A 25,867-nucleotide genomic window follows, 5' to 3' on the forward strand; every position below is an offset into this window, starting at 1 on the left:
AAACATATCAAAATATAAAGACCAGTGACACTCTGTAGAAACTGCATCAACTACTGTGCAAAATAACCAGATGGCATCATGAGGACAGGATCAAATTCAAACAAAACAATATTAACCTTAAATGTAAATGGGCTAATGCCCCAATTAAAAGACACAGACTGGCAAATTGGATAAAGAGTCAAGACCCATCAGTGTGCTATATTCAGCAGACCCATCTCAGGTTCAAAGACACACATAGGCTCAAAATAAAGGGATGGAGAAAAATTTGCCAAGGAAATGGAAAGCAAAAAAAGGCATGGGTTGCAATCCTAGTCTCTGACAAAACAGATTTTAAACCAACAAAGATCAAAAAAGACAAAGAAAGGCAATACATAATGGTAAAGGGAAAAATTCAACAAGAGGAGCTAACTATTCTAAATGCATATGAACCCAATACAGGAGCACCCAGATTCATTAAACAAATTCTTAGAGACCTACCAAGAGACTTAGACTCCCACACAATAATAGTGGGAGACTTTAACAACCCTCTGTCAATATTAGACAGGTCAACGAGGCTGGATTAACTGACAATCAGACAGTTAATCCTAAATTAACAAGGATATTCAAGACTTGAACTCAGCTCTAGATCAAGTGGACCTAATAGACAACTACAGAACTCTCCACTCCAAATCAACAGAATATACATTCCTCTCAATGCCACATGGCACTTATTCTAAAACCAACCACACAATTGGAAGTAAAACACTCCTCAGTAAATGCAAAACAACTGAAATCATAACAATCTATCAAACCATAGTGCAATCAATTTAGAACTCAAGATTAAGAAACTCACTCAAAACCACACAACTAGGTGGAAATTGAACAACCTGCTCCTGAATAACTCCTGGGTAAATAAAGAAATTAAGGCAGAAATCAAGAAGTTCTTTGAAATCAATGAGAACAAAGAGACAACGTATCAGAAACTCTGGGACACAGCTAAAGCAATGTTAAGATGGAAATTTATAGCACTAAATACCCACATCAGCAAGCTAGAAAGATCTCAAATCAACACCCTAACATCACAATTGAAAAAGCAAGAGAGGCAAGAGGAAACTGTTCCAAAAGCTAGCAGAAGACAAGAAATAACTAAGATCAGAGCAGAATTGAAGGAGATAGAGACATGAAAATCCCTTCAACAAATCAATGAATCCAGGAGCTGGTTTTTTGAAAACATTAACAAAATAGATAAACTGCTAACTAAACTAATAAAGAAGAAAAGAGAGAAGAATCAAATAGACACAATAAAAAATGATAAAGGTTATATCACCACTGATCCCAAAGACATACAAACTACCATCAGAAAATACAATAAACACCTCTATGCAAATAAACTAGAAAATCTAGAAGAAAATGATAAGTTCCTGGAAACATACACCCTCCCAAGACTAAACCAGGAAGAAGTCGAATCCCTGAATAGAACAATAACAAGTTCTGAATTTGAGCCAGTAATTAATAGCCTACCAACCAAAAAAGCCCAGGGACAGATAGATACACAGCCAAATTCTGCCAGAGGTACAAAGAGGAGCTGGTACCATTCCTTCTGAAACTATTCCAAACAACTAAAAAGGAAGGACTCCACCCTAACTGATTTTATGAAGCCAGCATCATCCTGATACCTAAAATGGGAAGAGACACAACAAAAAAAGAAAACTTCACCAATATCCCTAATGAACATAGATATGAAAATCCTCAATAAAATACTAGCAAACCGAATCCATCAGCACGTAAAAAAGCTTATCCACCATGATTAAGTCAGTTTCATCCCTGAGAAGCAAGGCTGGTTCAACATATGCAAATCAGTAAATGTAATCCATCACATAAACAGAACCAAAGACAAAAAAACACATGTTTATCTCAATAGATGCAGTAAAGGCCTTTGGCATAACTCAACATCCCTTCATGATAAAAACTCAATAAACTAGGTATTGATGGAACATATCTCAAAATAATAAGAGCTATTTATGACAAACCGACAGCCAATATCATATTGAATGGGGAAAAGACGGAAGCATTCCCTTTGAAAACTGGCACAAGACAAGGATGCCCTCTCTCACCACTCCTATTCAATATAGTATTGGAAGTTCTGGCCAGGAAAATCAGGCAAGAGAAAGAAATAAAGGGTATTCAAATAGGAAGAGAGGAAATCAAATTGTCTCTGTTTGCAGATAACACGATTTTTTATTTACAAAACCCCATCATCTCAGCCCAAAAGCTCCTTAAACTGATAAGCAACTTCAGCAAAGTCTCAGGATACAAAATCAATGTGCAAAAATCACAAGCATTTCTATACACCAACAACAGACAACCAGAAAGCCAAATCATGAATGAACTCCCATTCACAATAACTACAAAGAAAATAAAATATGTAGGGATACAGCTAACAAGGGATGTGAAAGACCTCTTCAAGGAGAACTACAAACCACTGCTCAAGGAAATAAAAGAGGACACAAACAAATGGAAAAACATTCCATCCTCGTGGATAGGAAGAATCAATATCATGAAAATGGCCATACTGCCCAAAGTAATTTACAGATTCAATGCTATTCCCATCAAACTGCCATTGACATTCTTCACAGAATTAGAAAAAAACTAATTTAAATTTCATATGGAATCAAAGAAGATCTTGTATAGCCAACACAATCCTAAGCAAAAAGAACAAAGCTGGAGGCATCATGCTACCTGACTTCAAACTATATTACAAAGCTACAGTAACCAAAAGAGCATGGTACTGGTACCAAAACAGACATATAGACAAATGTAACAGAACAGACACCTCAGAAATAACACCACACATTTACAACCATCTGATCTTCAACAAACCTGACAAAAACAGGCAATGGAGAAAGGATTTCCTATTCAAAAAATGGCGCTGGGAAAATGGGCTAGCCATATGCAGAAAACTAAAACTGGACCCCCTCCTTACACCTTATGCAAAAATTAACTCAAGATGGAATAAAGACTTAAATGTAAAACCCAAAACCATAAAAATCCTAGAAGAAGGCCTAGGCAATACCATTCATGACATAGGCATGGGCAAACACTTCATGACAAAAATGCCAAAAGCAATTGCAACAAAAGCCAAAATTGATGAATGGGATGTAATTAAACTAAAGAGCTTCTGCACAGAAAAATAAACTATCATCAGAGTTAACAGGCAACCTACAGAATGGGAGAAAATTTTCGAAAACATTTAACAAAATATCCAGAATTTACAAGGAACTTAAACAAATTTACAAGAAAAAAAAACACACAACCCCATCAAAAAGTGGGCAAAGAATATGAACAGACACTTCTCAAAAGAAGATGTTTACACAGCCAACAAATATATGAAAAACAGCCCAATATCACTGGTTGTTACAGAAATTAAAACCACAATGAAATCCCATGTCACACCAGTCAGAATGGTGACTATTAAAAAGCCAAAAAACAATAGATGCTGGTGAGGCTGTAGAGAAATAGAAATGCTTTTACATTGTTGGTGGGAATGTAAATTTGTTCAACCATTATGGAAGACAGTATGGCAATTCCTCAAGGATCTAGAACCAGAAATACCATTAGACTCAGCAATCTCATTACTGGATATATACCCAAAGGAATAGAAATTATTCTACTATAAAGACACATGCACACATATGTTTATTGCAATACTATTTACAATAGCAAAGTCATGGAACCAACCCAAATGCCCATCAATGACAGATTGGATAATGAAAATGTGGTACATATACACCGTGGAATATTACGCAGGCATAAACAGGAATGAGATCATGTCCTTTGCAGGGACATGGATGAAGCTGGAAGCCATCATCCTCAGTAAACTGACACAGGAACAGAAAACCAAACACTGCATATTCTCACTCATAAGTGGGAGTTGAACAATGAGAACACATGGACACAGGGAGGGGAACAACACATACTAGGCCCTGTTTGGGGGTGGGGGATGAGGGGAGGGATCTTAGAGGATGGGTCAATAGGTGCAGCAAACCACTGTGGCACACGTATACCTATGTAACAAACCTGCACATTCTGCACATGTATCCTGGAACTTAAAATAAAATAATTTTGAAAAAAAAGTAAGCGGTGAAGCACAGACTAGAAATCATGTCTTTTGATTTGATTTATACATTTCTCTCCAGATTATAATATGTAATTAGTATAACCTGTCCCATTATGGACACTAATTGGGGTGCAATCATTGAGATCCATTTGAAGATATTACAATTCCATTTAATTTAGACATTATTAAAATTAAGTTGCTTAAGAGGCTCATATACATATTTCTTAGTCATTTTGGAGAAGAAATAATTCTTTTAGTGTTGTTATTGGTGCTGCAGCTGCTGTAGGTTAATCTTATTACAGCTATTATCTTTTGATTTCATTTTGAATTTTCTTCTTTTATATAGATTTTTACAACTAAGAAAAAATAAATTCAGTTAAGAAAACATCTTTAATCATATCTTCAAAGTCCCTTTTGCTATGTAAGGTGCGTATATACAGATTTTGGGGATTAGGACATGAACATCTTTTGCAGGGCCATTATTCTGCCTACTATACCCAAGAAAAAAAAGAAGTTCACTTAGCCCAAGAAACAGAGCTCCCAATTTAAAAAAGAAAAAAAAAAAGGAGGGTGGGATCTCAGAATGATGCTGTAACGAAAAATCAACCAGTTCCTATTAGAGTAAGAGAATGGAGAGCACAAGGAGAAATGTTTTCATGAAAAAGTTGGAATTAATAGACTGCTTAATGTGTTTGAGAGTTTGAAACGAGATTTACAGTTCTAAAGAAGAATTTGGGTATGAAAAAATGATAGGTAAAAAACAAATGAAATTTTAAAACAAGTAAATCATTAATACTTGAGAAGACAAAAGGATATACAAGAAAGGAAATGCAATCATAACAAACTACATGGTTCAGATGAAAATAATATTTATATAGTTATCATAACAAACTCTGAACCATGAACTAATTAAAACTAATGATGTAACTATTTTTAAAGATAGTGGGAGTGGACTGGGCATGGTGGTTCATGCCTGCAATCCCAGCACTTTGGAAAGCCAAGATGGGTTGATCACTAGAGCCCAGGAGTTCAAGACCAACCTGGGCAACATAGGGAGACCCTGTCTCTTAAAAAAAAATACAAAAATTTGATGGGTATGGTGGCATGCACCTTTAGTCCCAGCTACTGGGGAGGCTGAGGCAAGGGAATTGCTTAAACCTGGGTGGATGAGGCTGCAGTAAGCAGTGATCACACCACTGCACTCCAGCCTGGGCAACAGAGCAAGACCCTATCTGAAAAAAAAAAAAGATAGTGGGAGAGAGGAGATTATAAGAGGGCTAAAATATCATTTTCAATAGAAGAAATCAAAACACAATGTGTAAAAGTAAAAAATCAAGACATAGTGTATAAATCTATTATTTTTTAAGTACTAGAGGTTAAAAAAATAACTAAAAGATTAAAAGTGGTTGTCTCTAAAAAACAGAAACTGCAGGTGGGAATAAGTGCAACAAAAGAGAGTTGCCCTTCCTTTTACCTCTTTAGAACTATTTGACCTTTTAAACTTTGTATATCTGTAACTTGATAAAAGTAAAATGAAAAAGTACATGTCTACTAAGAGGATTTGTTGTATTAAAATAGAATATTATATATGCCTTTGCATCTTTATTCAGAGATGAGAGTGAAACTTCAGAGAGAAAAAGATGTGAAAGTTGTTTTTCCACATTCGTCTGGTGAAATAAGAGGATGCCTCACTTAGGTTTTATTTTTGTTTTGTTTTATTTTGGCTTTAAGAGAATTTATTTGGTTTCCAAACTTTTTCACAGAGTTGAAAACATTTAATTCAAATTCTTTATAACAATGAATAAAATATCTACTATTCACTTCCCAGCTCCAGTGTCACCTCCTCTGAAAGGCCTTCCCTGGCCTTAGATGGATATCTAAGGTAGTATCACTCAACAGATACAATCAAGTCACCTTGCTTTATTTGCCTCATAGCACTGACCATTGTCTGACACTTTCTTGTTTATTCCTTGTTTTATTATCTCGTCAACATGTGCCTCCTTCCTCTAATACAGGGGTCCCCAACCCCCAGGCCACAGACCAGTACAAGTCCGTGGCCTGTTAGGAACCAGGCTACATGACAGGAGGTGAGCAGCGGGTGAGCATTACCGCCTGAGCTCTGCCTCCTGTCAGATCAGCAGTAGGTATTAGATTTAATGAGAGTGCGAACCCTATTGGGAACTGTGCATCTGAGGGATCTAGGTTGCGTGCTCCTCATGAAAAGTTAACTGATGCCTGATGATCTCACGTGGAACAGCTTCATCCTGAAACCATCCCCTCTTCATCTGAGGAAAAATTTTCTTCCCCAAAACCGGTCCCTTGTGCCAAAAAGGTTGGGGACTGCTTCTGTAGAATGTAAACTACAACACAGCAAGCTGGTCTGCAGGTCCACTGACCCATCCCCCGCATCTATAAGAGTGCTGGTCCTTAATAGGGCTCAATCCGTATTTAACAATTCATATATAATTGTGTGAATTAATTCTTTCCCCTACCTCCTTTTCCAATTATTTCTAAAAGCATATACTTGAAAAATGTATTCATTTTAAATCTACTTTAGAGACGAGACCACATTTAATGGGAAGAGCATGGGAAATCCTATTGCCTGGTTTGGAATTCTGACTCCTATTTTTAGCTATGTTTGCTGGGTAAGTTACTTAATCATTCTAGGACTTGGTTATCACAGCTGTAAAATGGTGTTATTTATAATAGTTATGTCATACAGTTGCTTGTGGATCATTCACTTCATTTTCTTAAATTGACAGATAAATCATTTTTTATGTAAGAGAAAGATAAGTTATTCCTTCTCTCTCATCCTGCACATCACTCTGAGCGAGGCCAAGATCACACAGAGTTAAGAAAATGGCTTGGCAAATGCTGAGCAGCTTCAGGGAACAGAAATACAGCAAACTTTTTTGTTTTCTGTCCATCAGAGAAATGCAAATCAAAACCACAATGAGATACCATCTCACACCAGTTAGAATGGCAATCATTAAAAAGTCAGGAAACAACAGGTGCTGGAGAGGATGTGGAGAAATAGGAACACTTTTACACTGTTGGTGGGACTGTAAACTAGTTCAACCCTTGTGGAAGTCAGTGTGGCGATTCCTCAGGGATCTAGAACTAGAAATTCCATTTGACCCAGCCATCCCATTACTGGGTATATACCCAAAGGACTATAAATCATGCTGCTATAAAGACACATGCACACGTATGTTTACTGCGGCATTATTCACAATAGCAAAGACTTGGAACCAACCCAAATGTCCAACAATGATAGACTGGATTAAGAAAATGTGGCACATATACACCATGGAATACTATGCAGCCATAAAAAATGATGAGTTCATGTCCTTTGTAGGGACATGGATGAAATTGGAAATCATCATTCTCAGTAAACTATCGCAAGAACAAAAAACCAAACACCGCATATTCTCACTCATAGGTGGGAATTGAACAATGAGAACACATGGACACAGGAAGGGGAACATCACACTTCGGGGACTGTTGTGGGGTGGGGGGAGGGGGGAGGGATAGCATTGGGAGATATACCTAATGCTAGATGACGAGTTGGTGGGTGCAGCGCACCAGCATGGCACATGTATACATATGTAACTTACCTGCACATTGCACACATGTACCATAAAACCTAAAGTATAATAATAATAATAATAATAATAATAATAATAAAAGAAAAAAAAATGTTTAACGCTCAGAAAATATTTTTTATATTTTCTGAGCTTTAAACATTCACATAATCTAGGTGCAATGTGGTCCAGGAAGAGTTTCTCAAACAAGTGTATCTTAAACAAAAGCTCAGGTGAGAAGTGGGTCAACCTAACCTGAGAGTTTATGCAATATATGAATCATGAAAAGGGGAAATCCAAAAAGCAGGAAAGAAAAAACAAGAGACCTAGAAAAGGGAATATTATATCAGAACAGGAATAGTGAGCCTCAAAGATATCAACACAAGACAGGCAAACAAGAAACGCAGGCAAAGAAATGACAGCAGAGACTTACAAGAAAGCAATAATGACTTTATTAATTTTCTAATCTGTAAGCTATCAGAGACACTAAGGAAAACAAATGAGCTAAATTACATTAAATAAAGCTATAATAATTTGCAGCATGTCACCCTCAGTTGAAGAGGGTACTGTAAGGATAAGGAAGAGTTCACCTAGCTCTTCACTGTCATCCCCATAGCGTGACTTGTTCTTGAGGGTAAAAGACAACAGGTGGTAGCTCTGATTTTTAAAAAAATGTCCTGGGAATTTCCATAATATCCCATGGCGGGGGCAAAGGAATGCTTTGAACTGGGAAACAAATAACTAGAACCAATGAATTTTTTCAGAAGAAAGTATCTAATTTCCTGCAGATATCCCCAGAGTCTGCCTCAAGAGAAGGACATTACCTTCTGTGCCCTTCATAGGGAGTATCACTGCAAAGAACTAAATAATCTCCATTGGCAGAGCATGATCTACAGATGTATGTTTTAAGGAGACAACAGAGTTAACATATTTTCAGCAGTCCAAGATATCACAGACTCAGGGATTCCCCAAAGGTGATTGTTTAGCTGAGATAAAATTACTTTTCATTTGTTTGTAGCCCACAGGCCAGAGTAATGGGGGCAGGGGAGGGGGGAATGCTGAGTGTTACTTGAATTGCTTCTGTTGGACCAGGAAAAATTGCATTCATTTTGCCATCAGTAGAGTGGCTGGAACTTTAATGGGTTTTTAAGAGTTAGGCTCTTATTCAGTGCCTGCTGGGGCTGCTGCTCTTAAAATAAGACTACGCTGAACATTTTGTCAGAGTAGCAGTTGTCTGTGCAATGAGTGTGAAGCTGGAGGACACAAGATGTTTTAGGGAGCTTGGCATTTACTCATTACATAAACTTTTATAGAACATTTGTTTTTTGCAAGGTGTTATGCAACATACTTGGGAAGTGAAGTAAATAAATAAACTATTTACATCCACTCCAGTGGGGAAAGCAGACAAGAAACAGACAATTAGAGTTGGTAAGTGCCAAGAGAAGGTTAGTGCCAGGTTGTAATGAGGTTGTTATTCATCTGACCCTTGCCACAGAGACCCAAAGACTCCATCTAGGTCATATACCACTGACCACATGGGGTACAAGGCAACTCAGCAACTCAGATGAGACTTATTAGCACCAACAAACAAACAAACAAACAAAAACTCAAAATGTATCTCCTACTGATACTGGCTCAAGAACATCAGCACTGAATATTAAATATATACATTATATCAGTAATAGAAATTGGTAAGATGGAACTCTTGCTTGGGCCTATTTTCAGGCAGTGATACAAGAAAAAGACAGCTAATGATAAATGGTATTACACAGAAAGGAGGACAATAGACTGATGACATTGGCCTCCCCTCCTATTACCTCCCCCAGCCTCCCTTTACCCCATGCCAACAGCTTCCACTGGTATAACAGAAAATCCAAGGGAATTTTTACATAATGTATTTCAACTCTCTCCCTGACACTTTGCTATTAGGAACACTGCAAAGTGTCAATTGGGTCAGCTAGAAGTAAATTGTACTATGAAGTTGTATTTTTTGAGATTTTCCTGTTTGGGTATCTACTATGTCCTTCTGCTTTATTTAGTGTTTGTGTTTTGTAGACATGCCTGAGAGTCCAATGTGACAAATTTTGAAGACAAGGTCTGAGATGGAAAAGGAGGTTTCTAGGCCTAGATCTATGGACAATTCTGATAAAGACAGTGATAAATGATTATAATTTTCCAAGTATTTTGCTGTTCTAGTGCAATAAGAGACACTGATTTTTTTAAAAAAATCAATCTTTACAACAAAAGCTGCTTATTAATTAGTTTTACATGGCCTGGTGGTAATCCAAGTTGCTATTCCATCGTGGGTGGTTTGAGGCAAAGAACTTAAAACGGCAGTGACAGCTCCAGCAAAATTGAAATAAACACTGAACCATAAGTGACAGCTATTTAACAAGTAGAGATTCTGATCTTTTTTATTTTTAATTTTTGTGGGTACACAGTAGGTGTATATATTTATAGAGTGCATGAGATACTTTGATACAGGCATGCAATGAGTAATAATCACCATGGGAAATGGGGTATCCATCTGATCATTTTAAATGGCAATGGGAATCCTAGAACAGAGTAAAGCTTTCAGTAAAAAGGCCCAGGAAGCAAACTATTTAGTAATAGAATTTATTTCCTAGCAAAGGAAAAGTTACACAGTTGATGAGAACATATTAAGACTAGCATGTAAAATTATAGCATAGTATTAGGGCAAAATGAGTATGAGAAACAGTACAAGTCAACAACATATTAATGACATACAACATGATTCTCAAGAGGTTTTGAGTAATAAATTTTTAAAAAACTGCTTCTCGGTTGGGCTCAGTGGCTCACACCGGTAATCCCAGGACATTGGGAGGCCGAGGCTAGCAGATCACTTGAGGCCAGGAATTCGAGACCAGCCTGGCCAACATGGTGAAACTCCATCTCTACCAAAAATATAAAAATTAGCCAGGCTTGGAGGCTCACGCCTGTGGTCTCATCTACTCAGGAGGCTGAGGCATAAGAATCGCTTGAACCCGGGAGCTGGAGGTTGCAGCAAGCCAAGATAGGGCCACTGCACTCCAGCCTGGGCAATGCAGCGAGACTCCATCTCAAATAAATAAATTAAATAAATAAATAAAACTGCTTCTCTGTCAAAGTTGGTGAATCAACATATTTCACCAATAAATTAATGCCATAGCATTTATAAGATTTGTATATAATCATGAATGTGAGAAAATATTATCTGCTGCAAAAAGTTGCCCTGAGGGCAATAAAAATATTCTGGAATTAGTAGTGGTAGTTGCACAACCTTATAAATATACTGAAAATCAACGAACTGTACTTTTTAAACAGTGAATTTTATGGTATGTGAATTATACCTCAATAAAAACAAAAGCTGCCCAAAACAAAGAAAGGCCAAAATAAATGATGACAAAAGACAACTAAAATGCCCTCCCTCAGTCACTCACCCTGTACTCTCATAGTGTTCACTTTCTCTAATATGGCCCTCATCAGAGTTGTCCCATGTTATAGTTAGCTTTGTAGTTCTCCAACTAAGTTTTAATTAGCTCAAGGACAATTAACACTAAGACATATTTCTTTTGGCCAAATATTAACCACTTAATCACTTTCTAGTTTTGCCTGAGGCTTTGTAATATCCTCACTGTGGTAGAGTTGTTGAAACTTCAGGTAACAAGAATTTGGCCCAGCCCAACATATGCCCCATCAGAAGCATATAAAGTTTTAGCATGCATTTTTCTAGCCAAGGTCAGCTCTTTGGTCATAGAGTGACCAAATAGACCTAGTTTACTTTGCAACACCGTGATGGTTAATTTTATGTGTCAACTTAACTAGGCCATGGAATACCCAGATAGTTGATTAAATATTATTTTGGATGTGTCTGTGAGGATGTTTCTGCATGAGATTAACATTTGAATTGATAGACTAAGTAAAGTAGATTGCCCTCCCCAGTGTGGATAGGCTTCATTCAATCCATTGAAAGCCTGAATAGAATAAAAGGGCTGAATAAGATAGAATTCTCTTTTGTCTGCCAGACTGTCTTTGAGTTGTGACACTGGTCTTCTCCTGCCTTCAGACTCAGACTACAACTCACAACATTGGCTCTCCTGGCTATCAGATCTTTGGACTTGGACTGAAACTATTCCATTGGCTCTCCTGGATCTCCAGCTAGCCAGCTGCAGATCTCAGGACTTCTCAGCCTCCATATGATTCTGTTTCTCTGGAGAACCCTAATAGTCACCCAGGGAGATTGAACTGGTCTCTAGAAGAGTGATATTCGTGTAGATCAAGTCAACTTGATGGCTGTGGAGTACAGAGAGTGACTGAAGAACCCAGACAAGGCTAGATCTTTGTTTTCTTCTTATTCCTCTTATCTAAATCTTGAGAAAGCCCCAAACTGATGTGATTCCAACAAACATTTTAGTCTTTCAAGCCATTGATCTATTCTGAGTACATATGCCACCTCAGTTTATTCCTGGGGTTATCCAAATTAATGGGACATAACACTTGGGTACCCAGTGGACACCATTGTATATATTGCTGGGAACCAAAAGCACAGTAATAATGGCTGAAGGCAAGTTTTCCTTGTAGAGAATGCATCTGTTTCTCTCCATACTCTTACAGCCTTCAGTTCCCAAAGGAAGGTTTAATCCCATCATCAAAGTTAAAAGATAAAGGCCTAATATGTCTGCTCTTCCCTAAATATCCTGATATAGCCAGTGTTGTTAAAGCAAATTCCAATTTTAAAAAAGAGATAATATAACACAAAATATGAGATTGGAGACTATCTCAGAACACTGAGAGAATGTTCTGTCAGCAAGAAGACATATATCAATATCCTATTTGATGGTATAAATGAAACAACTTGTCAGATAAGTATGGCTTTCTCACTGCCAAAATCCTCCTATAACTTACTAGTATCTCTGCAGCTCTGACCTTTGATATCTGCCTTTTAACACCATTAAGGCTGAGATTTTCCTGTGTCACAGTTGGGTTTGGGGAGCAGCCCTAGGCCAGAAAGGCACAAACTTGTAGTTCTTACCCAATGCAGTAGTCCTTCAAGGGTGTATTTTTCTCAATTTCTGTCTGTCTTCGGGCATGTTCCAGTGCTTTCAGTTAAGCTGTCTTTCATAGTATTGTCCAGATTTTTTAAACTGTTTGTGGAAGCCGTTGCCCCAGCTTCTCAAGCCACCATTACTGGAAGTCCCATTTTTATTTGAGTTTAGAATTCATTTGGGAGAATGCAGCTGTTAAATGTGTCTCTCAATTCTCAACAATGACCCCAGTACTACACAAGTATCTTCACGAGAGGTAGAGGACAGCAGAAAGAAGCAAAGAGCAGGTAAGAGGGAGACACTTCAGAAACTTTCTCTAAAAGAGAGACTGAAGTATTCTTACATAATAACATCCTTTACATAAAAAATATGCAACTGTGTCAAAACAGTGTAAGTCCAAGAATTAATAACAAGGCTCTTAAACTTTTGTCACTTTCTATGCCACCTTCATATCTACTACATTTTTTAAATAGTTATTTCTCTTTTGTTAGATAAAGTATTTCTCAAGCAGAGCTTGAGGGTGCTATATGGCCTGTCTTAATCTTTGTAGAAAGCATTTTTGCCACTTGAAAAAGCTCAGAATATTCTATCCAAGATGCCCCACTAAGATAGCTTACTCCCCCTCCTTAGCCTAGTTGATCATGATAGAGGAATGGTTCTCAGACCATTTCATCTGATAAAATCCAATGACAAAAACAACAGAAGAAGCGGGGAAAGACTGTGTGTCCTACATTCAGGCTGCCTGTGTTCAAAATCAGTAGCATCTCTTTTTAGCTGGATGACCTTACAGAAATCACTAAAACTCCCTAAGCCTCAGCTGCTCCACTTATAAACTGGAGAAAAAACCTAGTACCTATCTCACAGAAGTATACTGAGGTTTAAATGAAACTATCTAATTCACCTAGTGCAAGTCTTGATGGTAAAAAATAATTGATCGATAAGCAGTAGCTATTATTAAGGAAAAGAAAAATTCAAAGAAGGTTACCAGTAGCCTGTTTCAGAGAATCAAAAATCTGAAAAGGCTAAAAGAAAGCACATGGATTTGGAGCTATCATGAGAGGTACCAGAGGAAAGAGGGCATCTGGTTCATTTATATAATTGCCTGTAGTCCCTCACTGCTACCTACCTCCGATGGATGTTTTCTGCTCTGATCTCCAAGAACGCTCACAATATCTTCACAGTCTCACCGGGATTCAGCATCTAGTTTGGGAAACAATGACCTAGAAAATAAAATCAAAGACATAGCAGCTTCAGTATTGGAAGCATTTCCCAAAGTCTAAAGTTTTACTTTTTGCCAATGTCATCTTTTTCATATTAACACTAACAAAACCTTGGCATACTAATCTTTTATCAGGGCATTTCATAGATCCTTTCTTGTTATGCTAATACAATATAACATGTCAGTGTTTCCATAAGCTACAATACCCCGACTGAAGCATTTTATAGATAATTGAACATATTTTTGGAATGCAAATATTTTAAAGATATTTTCACAGGTCTAATTAAGAAGTTCTAACAAACTATACATTTTACAGCTAAAATTTCACATACATAGAAAAGAAAATTAAATAATTTAGCAAACAAATGGCACATTCCATTTTTTAAAAGTAATTTGCATTGTCAGGGCCCTGTCTTCATCCTTTGGTATAGAGAACAATCATAGATTAAGTTCTGAATGCTCTCTTTCTTTCTCTAAATATGTTTATGGCAATGTCTGGAGATTTTGCAGAATGTGAACCAAACCAAAGACAAAGATGACTTCTAGAACACTGAGCACCTCATGACAAAATTGTTAACCTAATTCTAATTCCTCAGAAGCTCATGAACATATGGAGATTCATCATTTCAGTATAGCATTATCCCAAACCACCCAAAACCAGCAAAAAGGCTTCAAAACACACAAATTAATTTCAAGAGCTAAACATTACATTTGAACAATAAAAGGGGCTGTATAACTTTATAATGTTGCTGTGTCATATTATAAAAGTTCCTAGCAAAATAAGTTTCTGTGTTACATATACATTCTCCCAATTCCATTAATTTCCTCCGTTTTTGCTATAAACCTCAAAGATTTTCAAATAAAATCAAAGAAACTACATAAACTTTGGTACATTTTAAATTTGCTGTTTAATACTTATATAATGTGGGCTATGTGCCAGGACAACAGGGCCTTAAGTAGCTGCTTAATATTTTTAACCCCTCTGAAGGAAAATGTATCTAGGTGATGAATATCCTCCAGATAAAATCTAATATTTTCATGCGTTAGTTTTCAACCCCAAGGCAGAGAGTTCCCAGAAAGCACATTTTCCTGTCAATAATTCCTTAAAACCTGCTTTGGTACAATTTGGCCCCTCCCTCCATGCAGCAGATCATAACATCAATTATTTTCCAAATCCCTCTTGCCAAATATCTTGGCTCTCACTACTCCATACAGCATGAGAGGTTCTTTCATGACTTTTGAGGAGGAAATAAATCATGTACTTAAATCTCAAATATATTTAAATTAAATTAAATTTCTTGTTAAAGTTATAGAATGGCATGTGTTTTGTCTCCAGTTCATAGCCAGGGAGTACTTGAATTTCCCATATAGGAAACTAGCAAAATGTCCCTTCATCTTAAAAACTCATCAAAGAACAAGCCCATGAAAAAACAGAGGACTACATTCTGTAGCTGAAGAGGCAAACCTGGAGTTGTCTCTCACATCAATGCACATGCTCAGCTCTGTCCACATTCACAAGAAGCTGCTAAGTCAATTTCTTTGAGGGCAAGGATCAGGTCTGCTTTGCCCATCACTGTAGGCACCACTGCAAGTCCAGAGCATATTATAGTGTCAGGGATGCATTTCATGAGTGAAGGAGCAAAATACTTATTAAAATCCTCAAAGTTCAAAGTTCAGTCAGTTTTGGTTCAACCTACAATTCCAGTAAGGTGTCTCCAACATCCCCAAATTATAAAAGAAAGAAAAACACACTGACCGACATGGTTACAAATTTAAGGAAAAGTTCCTGCACATAGGTTCCAAGGCTTGTGCTGGAAGTCTATTTTTTTTTTTTTTTTTTTTTTTTTTGAGACAAGAGTCTCTCTGTCACCCAGGCTGGAGTGCAGTGGCGTGACCTTGGCGCACTGCAAGCTCTGCCTCCTGAGTTCAAGCCATTCTCCTGCCTCAGCCTCCGAGTAGCTGGGACTACAAGCGCCCACCACGCCTGGCTAATATTTTGTATTTTTAGTAGAGACAGGGTTTCACCATGTTAGCCAGGATGGTCTCGATCTCCCGACCTTGTGATCCACCCACCTCGGCCTCCCAAAGTGCTGGGATTACAGGCATGAGCCACCGCGCCCGGCCGGAAGTAGATTTTTATTGAGGTGGTGGTGGTGGTTTTTCTCTTTTTCTCCCAATGGATTTTTTTAAGAGATGAGGTTTCACTACGTCACCCAAGCTGATCTTGAGCTCCTGAGCTCAAGCAATCTGCCTGCCTTGGCCTCCCAAAGTGCTGGGATTACAGGAATGAGCCACCATGCCCAGCCCTCCCAATGTATTTCTGCACCTTCATATTGCATTGCATCACAGGCACCCATGAGTTACATCTCTTCCTCTGACTTAACCCATCTACTTTTCTTAAAAAGCAGCTTCTACTTACTCTGCCCTACAAATAGAAAAGCCAGTTAAAAACAAAATACTTGAAATAGCCAAAAATATAGAGAGAGAGAGAAAAGAAAAACAAAGTTGGAGGTCTCATACTTTCTGATTTCAAAACCTATTATAAAGCAACAGTAATCAAAACAGTATGATACTGTCATAAAGACAGACATATATGCCAATGGAATTTAAGAGATATCCCTGAAATGAAATCTCACATATATGGTCAAATGATCTTCAATAGCAGTGCCAAGACCACTCAATGGGGAAAGGACAGTCTCTTGAACAAATCATGTTGGAAAAACATTATACTACAGAAAAATTAACTCAAAATGAATTAAAAACCTAAAAAGATGGCCTAAAACCCTCTAAAAATTATTTTTAAAGAAAGTCTTTATGACATTAGATTTGACAATGACAAAATGACAATGACAATGACAAAAGCAAAAATAGACAAATGGTATGACAATAAACTTAAAAGCTTCTATGCACCAATGAACACAATCAACAGAGTGAAAAGACAACCTACAGAATGGGAAAACATATTTACAAATCATGTAGCTGATAAGAGATTAATATCCAGAATACATAAAGAGCTCCTACAACTCAACAACATAAGCCACAAAATAAAAACCCAATTTAAAAATGGGCGAAGATCTTGAATAGACAGTTCACTGAAGAAGGTATATAAACAGTCAACATTTATATGAAAAAATGTTTAACATCATTAATCACTAGAAAATCACTAGAAAAATGAAAATAACAACTATAATAAGATACAACTTCATACCCATTAGGATAACTACTGTGAAGAAAAACAGAAAATAAGTGTTAGCAAGCACTGTTGGTGGAAATGTAAACTAATATAGTCACTAAGAAAAGTAGTATGGTGCTGGGGGTGGTGGCTCACACCTGTAATCCCAGCACTTTGGAAAGCTGAGACAGGTGGATCACCTGAGGCCAGGATTTGAAGACCAGCCTGGCCAACATGGTGAAACCCAATCTCTACTAAAATACAAAAATTAGCCGGGCACAGTGGCACACACCTGTATTCCCAGCTACTTGGGAGGCTGAGGCACAAGACTTGAACTTGGGAGGCAGAGGTTGCAGTGAGCTGAGATCATGCCACTGCACTCCAGCCTGTGTGACAAAGCAAGACTTCATCTCAAAAACAAACAAAAATGAAAAGAAAAGAAAAGCAGGATGACCTAGAGGAACTAGAAAAACAGGAAAAAAACTAACCCGGGAAAAAACTAACCCCAAATCTAGCAGAAGAAAATAAATAACTGAAATCAAAGCAGAACTGAATGAAATTCCGACCCCAAAATTGACACATAGAATCAACAAAACCAAAAGTTACTTTTCTAAAAGGATAAACAAGATCAATAGACTGCTAGCTAGATTAACAAAGAAAAAAAGAGAGAATATCCAAAATCACAATCAGAAATGACAATTGTGACATTACAACTGATGCACAGAAGTACAAAAGATCTTCAGAGACTACAATGAACACCTCTAAGCACACAAACTATAAAATTTAAAGGAAATGGATAAATTCCTGGAAACATCCAACCTCCGAAGTTTGAATCAGGAAGAAATTGAATCCCTGAACAGACCAATACCAAGTTCACAAATTGAATCAATAATGAAAAACCTACCAAAAAGCCCTGGACAGGCTGAATTAACAGCTGAATTCTACCAGGCATACAAAGAAGAGCTAGTAACAATTCTACTGAAGTTATTCCAAAAAAATCAAGGAGGAAGGACTTCTCCCTAACTCTCTATGCAACGAGCATCACCCTGATTCCAAAACCTGGCAAAGACACAACAAAAAAAGAAAACTATAGGCCAATATCCCTAATGAACATAGATGCAAAAATCCTCAAAAAAATACTATCAAACCAAATCCTGCAGCAAATCAAAAAATTAATTCACCATGATCAAGTGGGTTTCATTCCTGGGATGCCAAGTTGGTTCAACACATGAAATCAATAAATGTGATTCACCATATAAACAAAATTAAAAACAAAAACCACATGATTATCTTGATAGACATGAAAAAGGCTTTCAATAAAATCCAGTATCCTTTCATGATAAAAAACCTCAACAAATGAGGCGTCAAAGGAATATACCTCAAAATAATATAAACCATCTATGACAAATCCACAGCCAACATCGTACTGAATGGGCAAAGCTAGAAGCATTCCCCTTAAGAACTAGAACAACACAATACAAGGATGCCCACTCTCACCATTCCTATTCAACATAGTACTGGAAGTTCTAGCCAGAGTAATCAGGCAAGAGAAAGAAATAAAAGGCATCCAAATAGGAAAAGAATTCAAACTACTGCTCTTTGCTGATGATATGATTCTATACCTAGAGAACCCTAAAGACTCCATCAAAAGGATCCTGGAACTTTACTTCAGTAAAGTTTCAGGATACAAAATCAATGTACAAAAATCAGTAGCATTTCTATATACCAATAACGTCCAAGCTGAGAGGCAAATCAAGAATGTAATTCCATTTACAATAGCCACATAAAGAATGAAATATCTAGGAATACATCTAACCAAAGAGGTGACAGGTCTCTATGAGGAAAACTACAAAACACTACTTAAAGAAATCATAGATGACACAAACAAATGGAAAGGAAAAACATTCCATGCTCATGGATAGGAAGGATCAATATTTTTTAAATGGCTATATTGTCTAAAGTAATCTACAGATTCAACACTATTCCTATCAAACTACCAATGCCATTTAACACAGAATTAGAAAAAAACTATTCTAAAATTTATATAGAGATAAGTAAATTCAGTAAAGTCTCAGGATACAAAATCAATGTACACAAATCACTAGCATTGCTATACACCAACAATGACCAAGCTGAGAATCAAATCAATAATTCAATCCCTTTTACAACCACTGAAAAAAAAATCAAATACTTAGGAATATACTTAACCAAGGAGGTGAAAGATCTCTACAAGGAACACTACAAAACAATGCTGAAAGAAATCACAGATGACACAAACAAATGGAAACACATCCTATGCTCATGGATGGGAAGAATCAACATTGTGAAAATGACTATACAGCCAAAAGCAATCTACAAATTCATTGTAATTCCCATCAAAAAAAACCATTATCATTCTTCACAGAACTAGATAAAACAATCCTAAAATTCATATGGAACTGATAAAGAACCTGCATAGCCAAAGCAATACTAAGCAAAAAAAACAAAACTGGAGGCATCACATTACCCAACTTCAAATTATACTGTAAGGCTAAAGTTACCAAAGCAGCATGGTATAAAAATAAGCACATAGACCAATAGAACAGAATAGAGAACCAAGAAATAAAGCCAGATACAGCAAACTGGTCTTCAACAAAGCATACAAAAACATAAATTTGGCAAAGGACACCCTATTCAATAAACGGTGCTAGGAAAACTGGAAAGCCACACGTAGAAGAATAAAACTGAATCCCCGGCCAGGTTCGGTGGCTCATGCCTGTAATTGCAGCACTTTGGGAGGCTGAGGCGGGTAGATCACAAGGTCAAGAGATCGAGACCATCCTGGCCAACATTGTGAAACCCTGTCTTTACTGAAAATACAAAAACTACCTGGGCATGGGGGCACGCGCCTGTACTCCCAGCTACTCTGGAAGCTGAGGCAGGAGAATCACTTGAACCCAGATGCAAAGGTTGCAGTGAGCCAAGATCACACCGCTGCACTCCAACCTGGTGACAGAGCAAGGCTCTGTCTAAAAAAAAAAAAAAAACTGAATACCCATCTGTTACCTTATATAAAAATCAACTCAGGATGGATCAAAGACTTACATTTAAGTCCTGAAGCCATAAAAATTCTAGAATATAACATTGGAAAAACTCTTCTGGACACTGGCATAAGCAAAGAATTCATGACTAAGATCCCAAAAGCAAATGCAAATAAGAGTGGTTTCATTCTTCTGCATTTAGATATCCAGGTTTCCAAGCACCATTTATTGAAGAGACTGTCTTTCCTCCAGGGTATGTTCTTGGTATCTTTGTTGAAAATGAGTTCACCATAGGTGGGTGAATTTGTTCCTGGGTACTCTGTCCTGTTTCAATTGTCTATGTGTGTATGTGTGTTTTATGCCAGTTTCTTGCTGCTTTGGTTACTATAGCTGTGTAGTATAATTTGAAGTTGGGTAATGTGATTTCTCCAGTTTTATTCTTTTTGCTTAGTATAGCATTGCCTATTGTGGGTCTTTTGTGGTTCCATATGAATTTTAGGATTGTTTATTTCTATTTCTGTGAGGAATGTCATTTGTATTTTGATAGAAATTGCATTGAATCTGTAGGTTGCTTTGGGCACTATGCACATTTTAACAATATTGATTCTCCCAATCCATGAACATAGAATATCTCTCCTTGTTTTTGTCTCCTCTTTAATTTCTTTCATCAGTGTTTTATAGTTTTCATGTAGAAATCTTTCACTTCTTTGGTTAAGTTCTTCCCTAGATACATAGTTTTATTTCTGGCTATTGTAAAAAAATTACTTATTTCTCTTCAGATTGTTCACTGTCAGCATATAGAAATGCTACTAATCTTTGTATGTTGATTTCGTGTCCTGCAACTTTACTAAATTTGTTTATCACTTGTAATCATTTTTGGTAGAGTCTTTAGGTTTTTCCATATATAAGATCATGTCACCTGCAAACAAGGATAATTTCACTTCTTCCTTTGCAAATTGCATGTCTTTTATTTCTTTCTCTTGCCTGATTGCTCTAGCTAGGACTTCCAGCATCCTATTGAGTAACAGTGGTAACTGTGGGCTTTCTTGTCTGTTCCAGATCTTAGAGGAAAAGTTTCCAAGTTTTCCCCACTTCACTATGATACTAGCTGTGGGCCTATCATATACAGCTTATATTATGTTGAGGTAAATTCCTAAAGACTTTCTGAAATCACTCTCTAGAATTAATTTTTGCCTAAATTGTTGCTGATAAAAAAGAAACCATAGGACCCTTTGGAGGAGGGAAAGTTACTTCTCGCTATATCCCTTTTGTTTAAATGTTGTACTCTGTGTAAGATAATAAGTGCTATCAACCTGAAACTATGTTTTATAGCAAACATGGCAGCTCTGCTACTGAAAAAAAAAGTTGAATTTTTTAAAGATGCTCCTGTTAGATTTATTATAACTACAGGTAGCAGTAAGTGATTTAGAGACACCTATCAATAAAACCAAAGAGTTTGGGAAACCACATTAAACAAATCTTACAACCTATCTGCCAAAAAGCAGTAAAAGATGAAAGAGAAATAAAAACTCGGCATTCAATGAAGTTATTAACTACACTTTAGTTTTATATTTTCATGAAAGATGGGAGAGAAAATCTGTCACTCGTATAAAGAAAATAAAATCAATGAATATTATTTTATGTACATTTTACTAAGCTACTTCAGCCTAAAAAATAAATTAATTCCTGAAATTTGTCATTCTAGGGCATCTGAAACAACTTTATCTTATTAGTGCCAGTCAAATAGCCTTAGAAGATATGACAGTAGGTGAAACATGATTATGATGAAACTTCAAATTTCAGATATTATTTATTATCCAGAATTATGTGACTCAACCAAACAGAATATATATGAGGGAGAAAATGTAAGAGTCCATCAGGTTCAAAGATATTTTAGATGTAGACAGGAAACTATTTATATTTCTTATAAGTAAAAGAATACAAAGTCCAATTCAATGATATAGACACCTGGGTGGGAGATGCATAGTACCTTAATTAGATTCAATTGCTATAAATTCCAAATCCATGTGATTGGAACTCAGTATGTTACAAGAAAGGGGTCCAGATCCAGACCCCAAAAGAGGGTTCTTGGATCTCACACAAGAAAGAATTCAAGGTGAGTCCACAGTGCAAAGCAGAAGCAAGTTTATTAAGGAAGCAGGCTGGGCGCAGTGGCTCACACCTGTAATCCCAGCACTTTGGAAGGCCGAGGCAGGCGGATCACCTGAGGTTAGGAGTTCGAGACCAGCCTGGCCAATATGGTGAAACCCAATCTCTACTAAAAATACAAAATTTGCCGGGCATGGTGGCGCATGCCTGTAGTCCCAGCTACCCAGGAGGCTGAGGCAGGAGAATCGCTAGAACTCAGGAGGCAGAGGTTGCAGTGAGCCAAGATCATGCCACTGCACTCCAGCCTGGGTGACAGAGAGAGACTCAATCTCAAAAAAAAAAAAAAAAAAGAAAGTGGTGGAAGTACAGATAGTCCATAGATAGAGCAGGGAGTTCCCGAAAGTAAGAGAAGGAAAGTGTCCACCCAAGGTAAAATACTTGTTTCTATATAGGATAAAAAAAGATCATGGAGAGATGTGCTCTGCTACAAGGGTTTGTGATAAATAATTAATTTTCTTAATTACTATATTTGCAAGAACCAATATTATTATATTTAAATCAAAATTAGGAATGCTTCTGTTCTCAAGATATCAGGATATTCCCAAGTCTAGGTCTGTTTAGTAAAATTATCAATCTGTCCCCTTAACATAAAGATCTAGAAGCTAGGAATACCTACCTCTCTGGGAAAGCAGCCCAGCAAGTCCCAGCCTCATTTTCCTAGCCCGCACTCAAGATGAAGTTGCTCTGGTTCAAATGCCTCTGACAAGTAGACGTGAGCTGTGAGATCACTCCACGTAAGGGTCAATGATCTTGCCATTGTGGCAGTCTTGGTTGGCCAACAAGAACTCAGTGGAGTCTGAATTTAAATCTCAGGTTGTCATCCAAACTTAGATGAGAAGATATCTTCAATTGCTTGAGATGAAATAATTGTTTCCTTACTGAATAAGCACATTATAACCTTGAATTATAATTAGAGTTAATAGAAATATTTAAGACAATCATAGTGGGATTCTCCATGAATCTCTCATATTTCTGCAAAGCTTGCTAGCAGAGGTTTCTGGTAGACTATCTTTTCAAACATGTTTGTAAAATGAACAGCCTAGCTGTAAAACTAATAGAGATAGTATCTTTCTCCAAAGCAAAGGGCAGGCTCACTGGCCATTATTTTTTAAAACTTGGACTTCCTAAGATCAGGGTTCCTCTTTGTAACACAACCCACTTTACATGTAAGTGACACCTTGCCCTCTTTGCATCACATTGGGAACTGGAGCTCATGGAACAGTAGATTTGGGATCTCAGTGAAGAGATATCTAAATGCCCACTTAACAAATCATGCTAAATTAACAACTGCTAATAATAACATTTAAAGACTTTCATTCCACGCCATGTCACATAACTTGGCAACCTTGAATTACCATATTTAATAGCAACATAGTAAATTATAATTGGAAAGAATGAATAAACACACATATATCACACAAAATAAGGATCCAGAGGCCAATTTACTTCTCTGATTGCCTTAACAAGAGTGATTCCTATAAATTCCTAAGCTCTGAAATACATATGTTGACCAAACAAAGAAATTTCAGTAGCAATATGGCTGATAAATTAGGGAGATGATCAAGAAAAATGCCAACTTTAACTGTACACACATAAACAAACCATCTTAGGAAAAAATATTCTGTTGAAGAAGTTTTTCCTAAGTGGTGAGGTACATAGCCTTTTCTGAAATGATGCTGCAATTAAGGCTTTGTGCCTTGTCAAAGGAAGTTTAGTCAGCAAACGAGTAAAACTTGAAAAATGACTGAATGTTAAAATGAAGTTCAGTACTACAAATACTTCATCCTGATTTGAATGAATGATGGAAGGTATACAAGGCTGTGCAGGGTACTACTGGGGAACATCTAAATTCTAACCTGCTAGATTAACCTTTATAGTTACCATGTTTGTCTACAGCAAATGTGGGCCCTTATTGTCACTTACTTCACTGTTATCTGTAATCTTCCCTGTGTTTCTTACCTCTACTGATTTTCTTAAACTACTTGCATACCAATCATTCTTAGACTACTGCTTCTCTATCTGTATAGGAAAAGCAAACTCTTTTCCTCTATATTCACACCAATACTTTTGACCACCAAATGAGTGGTGGCTTTTCCCATACCAATTCAACTGTGACACTATTTACCTGGAGTTAGCCTCAGATCCCAAAGGCTAGACAGCTCAGTTCCAGAAGACTGTCTGGCCTCTCATTTCAGATGCTAATTGCAAGTTCAGGTTGTCACTTGTGCTTCTGACCAACTAGCTATAAATCAGAGGTTCCCACCTCCTCAAGCTTGATAATTTGCTAGAATGGCTCACAGAACTTGGGAAACAGTTTACTTACTAAATCACTGGTACATTATAAAATGATACAACTCAAGAACAGGTGATAAAAAAGATGCATAGGGGAAGGTATGGGGAAAGGCTGCAGAGCTTCCATGTCCTCTCCAAGTGCACTATCCTCCCAGCACCTCCATGTGTTCACCAACCGAGAAGCTCTCCAACCCCATACTGGATAGATATTTATGGAAGCTTCATTACATAGGCACGATTTATTAAATTATTGGCCACTGGTGATTTGCCCAGCCTCCAGGCCCTCTTCCCTCATCAGGAGATGGAGGGAAGGGCTGAAAATTCCAATCCTCCAACTACAAGGTTGGCTCCCTTGGCAACCAGCCCCCATCCCTAAGGCAATCCAGGAGACCCCAGCCATTAGTCACATTAGCATACAAAATGACATGTCACTTCAGAGATTCCAAGGGTTTTAACAGTTGTGTGCCAGGAAACAGGGCAGAAACCACATACATATTTCTTATCTTATCAAACTACCGCTTGAAGTACTCTATTTGTCCCAAGACCTCTAGAAGTGTAATTTTCTGTGGTCTAGAAGCATTCATATTATCAGTTCATTATTAGTGGTATGTGTGTACCTGAACTCCACTTTTCTGTCTTGGGCAAAAGATTTTCAAACAAGAAAGTCTATCACTGGAGCACAGTCATTTATCAGAAGAGATGGTACTATATTTATTGCTGACAGACTAAAAGTCATGAAAACCTTTATTTGCATCCTTTAGTGGTGTTAGACTCTAACACCACTAGAGGTGTCAGCCTCTTCTCCAAGTTGCTTCTTACCCTGTAATATTTGTGACCAGAAACCTCAAGAAACTCCAACAATGTATGCTCTTCTGCCCTTTTCTTTTCTTCTTTTTTGTTTTAACTTTTATTTTAGGTTTTTTATTTTAGAAACGTGAAAGTTTCTTACATAGGTAAACTCATGTCATGGGGGTGTGTTGTACAGATTATTACATCACCCAGGTATTAAGCCCAGTACCCAAGTTTTCTTTTTAGCTTCTCTCCCTCCTCCCACCCTCCACCCTCAAGTAGGCCCCAGTGTCTGTTGTTTCATTCTTTGTGTTCATAAGTTCTCATCATTTAGCTCCCACTTATAAGTGAGAACATGTGATATTTGGTTTTCTGTTCCTGCATTAGTTTGCTAAAGACAATGGCCTCCAGCTCCATCCAAATTCCTGCAAAAGATATGATCTCACTCTTTTTTATGGCTGCATACTATTTCATGGTGTGT

The 25,867-nt window shown here is 37.3% G+C and overlaps 1 long non-coding RNA gene across 1 annotated transcript in view; it reads right to left on the minus strand.

The window, feature by feature from the left end:
- The window catches only part of LOC134761426 (uncharacterized), a 141,752-nt gene extending 126,238 nt beyond the window's left edge, over positions 1 to 15,514 (minus strand). Inside the window, exons 1-2 of the long non-coding RNA XR_010140021.1 lie at positions 15,410 to 15,514; positions 13,852 to 13,945 (exon numbers count right to left, since the gene is read on the minus strand). This is a non-coding gene — a long non-coding RNA (uncharacterized LOC134761426). The remainder of the gene's footprint in view (positions 1 to 13,851; positions 13,946 to 15,409) is intronic.
- Positions 15,515 to 25,867: the final 10,353 nt, after the last annotated feature.

Source organism: Pongo abelii, chromosome 4 (assembly GCF_028885655.2).
Source record: "Pongo abelii isolate AG06213 chromosome 4, NHGRI_mPonAbe1-v2.0_pri, whole genome shotgun sequence".
Lineage (NCBI taxonomy): Eukaryota > Metazoa > Chordata > Mammalia > Primates > Hominidae > Pongo > Pongo abelii.